Below are 12,105 nucleotides of genomic sequence, written 5' to 3' on the forward strand. Positions count from 1 at the left end.
TTGTGCAGGGGGTTGAACTAGATGACCCTGGAGGTCCCTTCCAGTTCTAGGGTTCTATACCCCCTCCCCCCAGCAGGTCTCGTGGAGCAGAGCTCTGGTGTGCCTATTTCCAGATGGGCCTCTGCTATTGGTGTTGGTAGTGTTTCCTCTCTTTAGGCAATGAAGGTTTGCTTCCCTTCATCGGAGGGGCCCCACCCCGCCACGACGAGACAGCGAGGCTGGACTCCCCTCTTCGCCCCGTGACTCTGCGGCCTCCCCGGGAGCCTGGAAGCACACCTACGGCCTCACAGGGTGTGCTTCCAGGCCCAAGGGGAAAGCCATTCATGCCCATCCCCCCCCCCGCAGCTGTGCGGCTTCCCCCCAGGCCTGGAAGCACACCTCTGCGAGGCCACAGGTGTGCTTCTTGACTCAGGGGGGAGTCATCCCGGGCTCCCTCCCCCTTGCAGGCTCTTACCTGGGGCCCTGGAGCGCGGAGACTCATAGATGTGCCAGCTGCAGCAGCCAGGCAAGTCTGTGAGGCTAGGGGTGAGGGCTTGGTGAAGGAGGGTGGGAGCTGTAGGGCCAGCACTAATCAGGGTGCAGCCAGCTGATTGGCCCTTGAGAGGCCGGACAGTTCATCCCCCAAGGCACAATTATATAGAGGCACCAAACGTATAAGATTTACAAAAACCTGGAAAGGTTACAGTCTGCCTTTTTCCGGCAGATTTTGGGAACTCCAAATTGTGTCCCTTACTCCTCTTTATATCTTGAAATCTGTCATGGTCTTCTCGAAACTAAGGCCTGGATTTCTACCTTCAAATATTGGCTAAAACTGCATTTTAGGGTTCAATCAGATAGTCTATTGGCCTGTTTGTTGAGAGACTCATTTAAATTTAAATGGTTCTCTACCATCCAGACTACACTCCAACAAATTGGCATTGACTACGATTACATCTTATCTTTGAATGAATCTTCCATTATGCACCAAATTAAACAAAGGCTCCTTGATCAGGAATTCGAAAAAGTCCATCCTACTGTTCCAGCAATTTGCTCTCCCCGTGCTCTTGGTCTCCAAGTGAAGCATGGGATAATGCTGGCTTATTTCTATAACTTGGCAAATCCCATTTATCGCTTGCTCGGCTCAACACCTTTCCATCCAAAATATTACAAGGGAGATTTGCCAAGATTCCTTTTGAAAATAGACTATGTCCCTGTGAATTAAACACTCCTGACACCATGCAACATATCTTATTGGGATTGTCCCTTTTTGTGGTGGCATGGTGGCAAATAAGGGTATGGGTGTGGAGATATGGGTGTCAAGAACCTGTGGTGTGGACTGTTTGTTGAGTGTGGGAGAGGACTGACCTTTGGGAATTTTGGCATAGTGGTTACAGATGAGCTTTCCAGAGCCATGTCCTCAGATATGTGAAGGGAAAATCAGACTGAAGACTCTTCTTAGGGGAAGATTACATGGCAACCAATTCCTCCCAGTTCTGCGTCATTTCCCTTCTTGTGTGAATTAGGCCACATTCACCCTAATACACATGGGGTAGTCACAGTACACAGGTGTCCACCCTTTTCCTTCTTTTCCATTTTTCATTGTTGATAAAATGTTATAAAATGTTATGTGCCCACATGCTTCTTTCATGGTTGCTCCTTAGAAGAACGGATTTTTGTACCATATTGCTTACTACCCAAAGGTGGTTTAAAGGTAAAGGTAAAGGTATCCCCTGTGCAAGCACCGAGTCATGTCTGACCCTTGGGGTGACGCCCTCTAGCGTTTTCATGGCAGACTCAATACGGGGTGGTTTGCCAGTGCCTTCCCCAGTCATTACCGTTTACCCCCCAGCAAGCTGGGTACTCATTTTACCGACCTCGGAAGGATGGAAGGCTGAGTCAACCTTGAGCCGGCTGCTGGGATTGAACTCCCAGCCTCATGGGCAAAGTTTTCAGACGGCTGCCTTACCACTCTGCGCCACAAGAGGCTCATACAAACACCTTTTCCATTAGTCTCTCCACAATAGCCAACCTGTGAGGTATGTGGGGTTGTCAGAGATCTGAGAGAACTGGGAAGGGGCCGCAATGACCCAGCAGGCCTCAGGTGTCTCAAAGCATTTTCCAATTGTCTTCCCTTTCTCTCCCCATAGCAGACTCCCCATGAGGGAGGTGGGGTAGCGAGCCTCACAGGGAAGCTGGCAACTCTAAGAGGAAGACTCTCTGTGCACAGCAGTCTTGACCTTAGTAAGGTTTTTTATACTGTTTTTTTATTTGCCAGGCCAAGGTTATTTGCCAGGCTAATAAGTCATTTCATATACCATGTGTCTCCAGACATTTACTTGTTCTCTATTTACAGTTTCAGGCTGTAAATATTTATTTAGATCTTCCTGCACATTCCAGACTCTCACAGGACTGATGCTGGTCTGCCTGTCTGCACCCCAGAATACAAACAGTTGCTGGTAAGGGCTGGCCATAACCCATAGGCCAGGAGGGACATCCCTGCACCACTCCCTACCAACTACAGGCAAAAATGGCTCCTTTGAAGGCTGGACACTGAGGCATTGTACGATTTTGAAGTCCTGCCTCCAAACCTCCAGGAATATTTCCAAACCAGGGGTAGCCAACCTCCAGGTGGGGCCTGGAGATCACCTGAAATTACAGCTCACCTGCAGAGTATAAAGATCAGCTCCCTAGGCAGAAAAGGCTACTTTGGACAGGGTTGTGGTAGAGAAGAAACATTTAAGGCCTCCCATACAGGTTGTTGTTGAATTGACTTGAGGCCTACTGCACAGGGTTGTTGTACAGATGAAACAGGAGACAAAAGAGCCAGTTTGTTCTGCAAAATAATGCTGTGCAGTGACCTCAAATCTGCAGAGAGTTGCAAAGAAGAAAGACACATGGATTGGCTGTGTCTAACCTCCGGGCAGAGCAGTATTTTAAGTGAGAAGGGGCTTTTCTGTGGCCTCCCTGTCAGGCAACTGTTTGGCAGAAGGGGAATGTCCCCCCCCTCAAAAGGAAGGCCCTCAGACTCCCCTTCGATGCTCTCTGAAGGAAAATATTGAAGGCCATTCTGCAAAGTTAGAGCTACAATTCTATAAACCAGTAACCTATATTCAGAAACACATTTTCTGACATTTTCTAAAACAACCAGCCTCCCCTTCTGGTGCTGTCTCTCCTGCCATGCGGATTCCACAGCTGTGGGGGAGTCTTGCATCCCTGAGGCCATCCTGAGAGCAACTCTGGAGGTGCGGCAGGGCAGCAAGGAAAGGATCTAGGCCTGCTTCTGCTTCAGTGCATTTTACAATGTGTACATCCTTGGTTTTAAGGTCATGCATACTGTTTTGGAAAAAGAAATTTATCTGCCTGCCAGAGGCTGACCCTACTGAGCCAGGCTACATCCTATGGGTTTTTGGTTGTAATGCAGGATGCTCCATTAGAAACAGGGTAAGAGGCTTGCATCTTGACAAAGGGGAATGTGTCTTCGACTGCCTTGTCCGTGCAGTCCTCACAGAGCCAGAGCCAGGAAGATGGAAGAACTTTCCTCTTCTCTGCCTGTGTCTCCTTCTAGTCTTGCACAAAGAGCTTCCACAATCTGCAAGATTAATGCCAAGATGCACATCAGCAGGTTGTGCAACACTTGCCTGTGTTTTTCTTTCTTGTTACTTTTTCGCCACTAGTGAGGAGAGGAAAAGGCAAGACGCGGTAGCAGAGTGTGGAGGGGTAAATAGCACCATTTACTATCCCAAGCAGGAGCTCTGTGCAGAAATTGCCACAGTCTTCCCCTGTATCAACAGAGGCATCACATCCAAATCACAAGACATCATCATCCTGCTGTATACCTCATTGGTCAGACCCCAATGTACTGTGTGCAGTTCTGGAGGTCTCACTACAAAAAAGACACAGACAAAATTGAGAGGGTGCAGAGAAGAGCAACAAGGATGATCTAGGGTCTGGGGACCAAGTCCTAGGAGGAAAGGCTGAGGGACTTGGGAATGTTAAGAGGAGGGTGAGAGGAGACATGATTACTTCCTTTGACTATTTCTTTATATTACATCAAAATCACAAGATTCACATCAAAATCACGTCATAGTCCCATTGTATAAGGCACTGGTCAGACCGCACCTGGAGTACTGTGTGCAGTTCTGGAGGCCTCACTTCAAGAAGGATGTAGATAAAATTGACAGAGGAGAGCGATGAAGATGATCTGGGGCCTAGGGACCAAGCCCTAGGAAGATAGGTTGAGGGACTTGGGAATGTTCAGCCTGGAGAAAAGGAGGTTGAGAGGGGACATGATGGCCCTCTTTAAGTATTTGAAAGGTTGTCACTTGGAGGAGGGCAGGATGCTGTTTCCGTTGGCTGCAGAGGAGAGGACACGCAGTAATGGGTTTAAACTACAAGTACAACGATATAGGCCAGATCTCAGGAAAAAGTTTTTCACAGTCAGAGTAGTTCAGCAGTGGAATAGGCTGCCTAAGGAGGTGGTGAGCTCCTCCTCACTGGCAGTCTTCAAGCAAAGGTTGGATACACACTTTTCTCGGATGCTTTAGGATGCTTTGGGCTGATCCTGCGTTGAGCAGGGGGTTGGACTAGGTGGCCTGTATGGCCCCTTCCAACTCTGTGATTCTATGATTGTATTTGAAAGCTTGTCACATGGTGGAGGGCAGGGAGAGGCTCCTGTTGGCAGCAGACGATGGGACCTGCAGTATAGTGGCTTTAAACTGATATTGGCTAGATATTGGGTGGGGGATTCACAGCCAGAGTTGTTCAGCCATGGAATCGACTGCTTAACGAAATGGGGTGCTCCCCCCCTCTGTCAGTTTCCAAGCAGCGGCTGGACAGATCCTTATCAAGGATGCTTTAGGCTGATCCTGCATGGAGCAGGGGGTGAGACTAGATGGCCTGGATAGCCCCTTCCAACTCTAGGACTCCATACCCACATGGACTGAGTCTCCCAAAGCCCCCTCTTTCAGCTCACCTTGTTGCCCACTTTATATCCTCAGTTCTGGCCCACTTTTGAACCACTGCTTCCTGGAGAACTAGTAGGACACTGCCCATTGGGATGTGGAGAGGACTTGCAGTCATCCCTCTGTCCCTGCCTGCCCTCTAATCTGTGCCCTTGTGGAATCCAGGCACATGTGCCCTCAGCCCCTGCTGGCATGTTAGCCTGCATAGTAGAGCCTGTTCTTCCTGGTGGGGAGGTGGGGCCAATGCTTCTGGACCCCAGACCAAATGGCCCTGAGAATGCCAAAGATGCCCATCCATAGTTCAGAAGATCCTGTCCCACTCTCTAGTGCAGTGGTCCCCAACCTTTTTATCACTGGGGACCGGTCAACGCTTGACAATTTTACTGAGGCCCGGGGGGGTGGGGAGTCTTTTGCTGAGGGACTTTGCCGCTGCCTGAGCCCCTGCTCCACTTGCTTTCCCGCCGGCGCCCTTGACTTCCCACCGCCCACTGGGGCGCTGACAGCAGCAGCTGCGCAGTGCCACGACGAGGGGGAGCCTCAGCCATGGCAGCCGCTGGAGAGCACCAAAGGTGAGCCGGTGGCAGAGTGGCAGGGCAGCATCCGAGGCAGCAGCCGGGGACGAGGAGCCGCGGCCCGGTACCGACTGATCCATGGACAGGTACTGGTCCCCGGACCGGGGGTTGGGGACCACTGCTCTAGTGCTCCTGTGGTCAGTTCTGCTTACAACACTGAGGGAAGAACAAGGGAAAACCGCAGGCACTAGGCAGGGAGACGCAAGTGGCGTCGTGGTTCTGAGGAAAGGTGCAAAAGAGGAACCTGTGGGTTGCGGGTGGGTTCCCAGTCAGATGAGCTGACTCTGCAGCTGCCTGAGGGTTCTTTTTGCCAACGCACTGAGAATATTCTGCATGTGGCCATTTGACGACAGGAAGAGCTTCTGTGGCCTGCCATCTGCTGACCCACAGACGGAGTTTGCTTCAAGATGGCCTTTGAGTTTGCTTCAAGAGTGTAGTTTGCTTCACCCACGCTACTGCCCGCTGTGGCTGTCCCCTATTCCCCATATCAGCCCGAAGAGGGAAAGGAGGATGCCTGAGAAATTCACACTTCCCCGTGGGACCTGGGCACACTTCCTATAGGTTGTTGTTGTTGTTATTATTGTTATTGTTATTGTTATTGTTATTATTTAGATTTATTTCCCGCCACTCCCCGTAGGCTGTCACAACAGTCCTATCCCCATTAAAATACCCATTAAAAGACTTTAAAACAATCCCAACGTGGCGGAAGTTCTTATTATTCCCACCCGTGCTATCAGAGTGGCAGGGAGGGTGGGGAGGAGATCTAACTTACTAGATCCAGGGGGGGGGGGATGTTGGCACTCATTCGCTGACCCCGGCCTCAACCAAAAACCTGGCGGAAGAGCTCCATCTTGCAGGCCCTGCGGAAAGCTGGTAAATCCTGCAGGGCCCGCAGCTCACCCGGGAGCTCGTTCCACCAGGTAGGGGCCAGGACCGAAAAGGCCCTGGCCCTGGTCGAGGCCAGGCACGCTTCTCTAGGGCCAGGAACGATCAGGAGATTCTCCCCCGCTGAGTGTAAAGCCCTGCGGGGGATATAGGGCGGTAGGCGGTCCCTCAGGTATGTGGGTCCCAACCCGCGTATACCCTTAAAGGTCAAAACCAGAACCTTGAACCTGATCTGGGCAGCAATTGGCAACCAATGCAGCTGCCTCAGCACAGGCTGGATATGGGCCCTCCAAGGTGTACCAGTGAGGACCCGTGCAGCTGCATTTTGCACTAGCTGGAGTTTCCAGATCAGAGACAAGGGTAGGCCGGCGTAGAGCGAGTTACGGTAATCTATTCTGGAGGTAACTGTCGCATGGATCACTGTAGCCAAGTGGTCAGGGGACAGGTAGGGCGCTAGTAGTCAGGCCTGGCAAAGATAGAAAAACGCCTGACCCGCTACTCTCTTGACCTGAGCCAACACTGTCAGGGAGGCATCGATGGTCACCCCCAAATTCCTGGCCTGGGGCACGATGGTAAGTTGCGCTCCTGCCAGGGTGGGTAAGCACGCTGCCTGGTCCTGCCCTCTGCCTCCCAGCCACAGGACCTCCGTCTTGGAGGGGTTGAGTTTCAGGTGACTCTGCTCGAACCATTCAGTCACTGCTTCCAAACATCTGGCGAATGGTTCCGGGGGGGAGTCTGGGCGGCCGTCCATGAGGAGATAGAGCTGGGTGTCATCAGCGTACTGGTGGCAGCCCAGCCCAAAACTCCGTACCAGTTGGGCCAGAGGCAGCGATTCAGAGTGTAATCACTGCTGCGAAAAGACAGCCTTTATATCAGCAGGGGTGTGTGAATGGGTGCACGGAGGAAGGAGTTACTGTCTCAAAACATCTTAATAAAGATAAGTGTAAAGTTCTGCATCTGGGTCAGAAAAATGAAAAGCATGCCTACTGGATGGGGGCTACGCTTCTAGGTAGCACTGTGTATGAACGAGACCTTGGGGTACTTGTGGATTGTAAACTAAACATGAGCAGGCAGTGTGATGCAGCAGTAAAAAAGGCAAATGCCATTTTGGGCTGTATCAACAGAGGCATCACATCAAAATCACAAGATGTCATAGTCCCATTGTATACGGCACTGGTCAGACCACACCTGGAGTACTGTGTGCAGTTCTGGAGGCCTCACTTCAAGAAGGACGTCGATAAAATTGAAAGGGTACAGAGGAGAGCGACGAAGATGATCTGGGGTCAAGGGACCAAGCCCTATGAAGATAGGTTGAGGGACTTGGGAATGTTCAGCCTGGAGAAAAGGAGGTTGAGAGGGGACATGATAGCCCTCTTTAAGTATTTGAAAGGTTGTCACTTGGAGGAGGGCAGGATGCTGTTTCTGCTGGCTGCAGAGGAGAGGACACGCAGTAATGGGTTTAAACTTCAAGTACAACGATATAGGCCTGATATCAGGAAAACGTTTTTCACAGTCAGAGTAGTTCAGCAGTGGAATAGGCTGCCTAAGGAGGTGGTGAGCTCCCCTCACTGGCAGTCTTCAAGGAAAGGTTGGATACACACTTTTCTTGGATGCTTTAGGATGCTTAGGGCTAATCCTGCGTTGAGCAGGGGGTTGGACTAGATGGCCTGTATGGCCCCTTCCAACTCTATGATTCTGTGATTCTATGATTCTATGCCAGAGCACAACTCCGTTGTCACCCCAGATTTGATACACACTCCATTTTTTAAAACCGATTAAAGGTCCTCTGGAAGGGGGGGAGGAAAGAGCTTAATGTTATTCCGGAATAAGCATTTGCACAATGATGAACCGAATGCGGCTGTTCCTTCCCGTGGCTTTTACAGGCTGTCCCTCACCCAGCAGCCAGTAAAGGGGGAGTTTGGAGAGGCCACACTAGGCTTCCCCTCGCTCATAGCACCCACATATGCTTTGCTAAAGTAAATAGAAGAAATTCAGATTGCCTGAAAAGGAAGTTCAACTGAAGTCTAAAATAGAGCTGGGAGTGGGTAGGTTGCTGCACTCCCAAGTGAGGTGCCCAAACTGGATTCTGCCGAGAAGAAGAAGAAGAAGAAGTTGGTTCTTATATGCCGCTTTTCTCTACCCAGAGGAGTCTAAAAGTGGCTTACAGTCGCCTTCCCTTTCCCCTCCACACAACAGACACCCTGTGGGGTGGGTGAGAGAGCCCTGATATCACTGCCCGGTCAGAACAGTTTTATCAGTGCCGTGGCGAGCCCAAGGTCACCCAGCTGGCTGCATGTGGGGGAGCGCAGAATCAAACTCGGCATGCCAGATGAGAAGTCCGCACTCCTAGCCACTACACCAAACTGGCTCTCAGTGATGCAAAGTAATGCCTCCCATGTTGGTGTTGGAGAGTACCCCTTACCCCCCAAGGGGCTGAGGAAGAATTGGATGCCTGGAAGCTCAGCACCCTTCAGGATTGCAGTGTCAGCTACACATCAGTGATACTTGGAGACTTTGCAGAGTTGTAACCGAGCGCCAGCTGACAAGAGATCAGTTCCTCTGGAGAAAGTGGCTGCCCTGGAGGGAGAACTTCATGGCATTATACCTGCTGGAGACTCAGGCCTCTCCAAATCCCTGGAGTTGGCAACCCTTTGGTTGGGGAGCATGGCACCTGTGGCCAAAAGGATTCCTCAAACCCTTGCATTGGTTTTCTGCCTGTCCTGTGTTCACCAGAAGCTCAATTAAGGTTGCCAACCTCCAGATGGGGCCAGGATTTCTCCCAGAATTACAGCTGATATCCAGACTACAGGGATCAGTTCCCCCAGAGAAAATGGCAACTTTGGAGAAGGCACTCTTTATGCCAGTTTCCAGCTGGGACCTGTGGTGGTGAGTTCCCCCTCACTGGCAATCTTCAAGCAAAGGTTGGATACACACTTTTTTGGATGCTTTGGGATGATCCTGCGTTGAGCAGGGGGTTGGACTAGATGGCCTGTATGGCCCCTTCATAGTCTATGATTCTATGACCTCACAGGTCAATAGTCCAACCCCCTGCACTATGTAGGACACTCACATCCCAATCGCTCATCTACTGTAACCTGCCACCCCTTTGCCTTCACAGAATCAGCCTCTCAGTCACATGGCTATCTAGCCTCTGTTTCAAAATTTCCAACCCACTACCTCCCGAGGAAGCCTGTTTCATTGAGAAACCGCTCTTTTTTATATAGAATCATAGAATCATAGAGTTGGAAAGGGCCACACAGGCCATCTAGTGCAACTGCCTGCTCAACGCAGGATCAGCCCAGAGCATCCTAAAGCATCCAAGAAAAGTGTGTATCCAACCTTTGAAGACTGCCAGTGTGGGGGAGCTCACCACCTCCTTAGGCAGCCTATTCCTCTGCTGAACTACTCTGACTGTGAAAAATCTTTTCCTGATATCTAGCCTATATCATTGTACTTGTACTTTAAACCCATTACTGCGTGTCCTATCCTCTGCAACCAACGGAAACAGCGTCCTGCCCTCCTCTAAGTGACAACGTTTCAAATACTTAAAGAGGGCTTTCATGTCCCCTCTCAACTTCCTTTTCTCCAGGCTGAACATTCCCAAGTCCCTCAACCTATCTTCATAGGGCTTGGTCCCTTGGCCCCAGATCATCCTCATCGCTCTCCTCTGTACCCTTTCAATTTTATCCACGTCCTTGAAGGGAGGCCTCCAGAACTGCAGAACTCCAGGTCTGGTCTGACTGTCAGGAACTTCTTCTGGATGTTTAGATGGCATTTCTCTTGAATTAATTTCGTCTCATTCGTTCTGGTCTGTCCGTCTGGGACAAGAGAGAGCAATTCTGCTCCATCCTCCATATGGCACCCTTTTAAATACTTGAAGATGGTTATCAGATCCCCTCTCAGTCGTGTCCTCTCTAGGCTAACAGACCAAGCTCTCCCAACCTTTCTTCATACGTCTTTGTCTCGAAACCCCTCACCATCTTTTTTGCCCTCCGCTGGACACGTTCCAGTTTCTCAACATCCCTCTTCAATTGGGGTGCCCAAAACTGAACACAGTACTCCTAGTGAGGCCGAACCAGAGCAGAGTGAAGCGGTACCATCACCTCCTGTGATCTGGACACGATACTCCATTTGATACAGCCTAAAATCCCATTTGCCTTTTTAGCCACTGAGTCACACTGCTGACTCATGTTTAATGTATTGTTTCCTAAGACTCCTAGATCCTTTTTGCACATGCTACTGCCAAGTCAAGTCTCCCCCATGTTATATTGCTGTATTTGGTTTTCCCTACCTAAATGCAGAACTTTACATTTGTCCCTATTGAACTTTATTTTATTCAGTTTAGCCCACTTCTCGAGCCTATCAAGATCATCCTGTATTCTGTTGCTGTCTTCAGTTGTGTTTGCTACCCCTCCCAGTTTAGTATCATCTGCAAATTTAATAAGTATTCCCTCTAATCCCTCATCCAAATAATTTATAAAAATGTTGAACGACACAGGCCCCAGGACAGATCCTTGAGATACTCCACTTGTCACTCTTTTCCAAGAAGATGCTGAACCATTAACAAGTACTCTCTAGGTACGATTTGTCAATCAGTTATTGATCCACCGGACAAAATGAGGATCCGTTCCGCATTTTACCAACTTATGAACAAGAATATCATGTGGAAACTTATAAAAACTGAAATCCAGATAAACTATGTCCACGGCATTCCCCTGATCAAGCAAGGTAGTCACTTTCTCGAAAAAAGAGATAAGGTTCGTCTGACATGACTTGTTCTTGCGAAACCCGTGCTGAGTCTTAGAAATCACAGCTCTCAGTTCCAGCTGCTCAAGGATCGAGTGTTTGATTATTTGTTCCAAAAATTTTCCAGCTACAGATATCAATCTGACAGGTCAGTAATTACCCAGATCTTCCTTTTCCCCTTTTTTGAAGATGGGGACAACATTTGCCCGCCTCCAATCATTTGGCATCCCACCTATTCTCCAAGAAGTGTGAAAAATAATGGACAGAGGTTAAGAGATGACATCTGCAAGTTCTTTTAGTACCCTTGGATGCAGTTCATCTGGCCCAGAAACTAGGTGTTTGTGGACTACTCCAACAGTGATCCTAGGGCACCATTCCCCGTGTTGTGTTACGTTTTTGCCACATTATAGAATCATAGAATCATAGAGTTGAAAGGAGCCAAACAAGCCATCTAGTCCAACCCCCTGCTCAATGCAGGATCAGCCCATGGCATCCTAAAGCATCCAAGAAAAGTGTGTATCCAACCTTTGCTTGAAGACTGCCAGTGAGGGGGAGCTCACCACCATCTTAGGCAGCCTATTCCACTGCTGAACTACTCTGACTGTGAAAAATATTTTCCTGAGATCTAGCCTATATCGTTGTACTTGTAGTTTAAACCCATTACTGCGCATCCTCTCCTCTGCAGCCAGCAGAAACAGCATCCTGCCCTCCTCCAAGTGACAACCTTTCAAATACTTAAAGAGGGCTATCATGTCCCCTCTCAACCTCCTTTTCTCCAGGCTGAATATTCCCAAGTCCCTCAAGCTATCTTCGTAGCTTGGCCCCAGATCATCTTTGTCGCTCTCCTCTCAATTTTATCGATGTCCTTCTTGAAGTGAGGCCTCCAGAACTGCACACAGTACTCCAGTTGTGGTCTGACCAGTGCCATATACAATGGGACTATGACATCTTGTGATTTTGAT

The 12,105-nt window shown here is 49.6% G+C and overlaps 1 protein-coding gene across 4 annotated transcripts in view; it reads left to right on the top strand.

The window, feature by feature from the left end:
• RXRA (retinoid X receptor alpha) overlaps nucleotides 1-12,105 on the top strand; it is a 302,476-nt gene that overhangs the window by 165,516 nt on the left and 124,855 nt on the right. The gene's annotated exons all lie outside the window — the stretch shown is intronic.

Source organism: Paroedura picta, chromosome 12 (assembly GCF_049243985.1).
Source record: "Paroedura picta isolate Pp20150507F chromosome 12, Ppicta_v3.0, whole genome shotgun sequence".
Lineage (NCBI taxonomy): Eukaryota > Metazoa > Chordata > Lepidosauria > Squamata > Gekkonidae > Paroedura > Paroedura picta.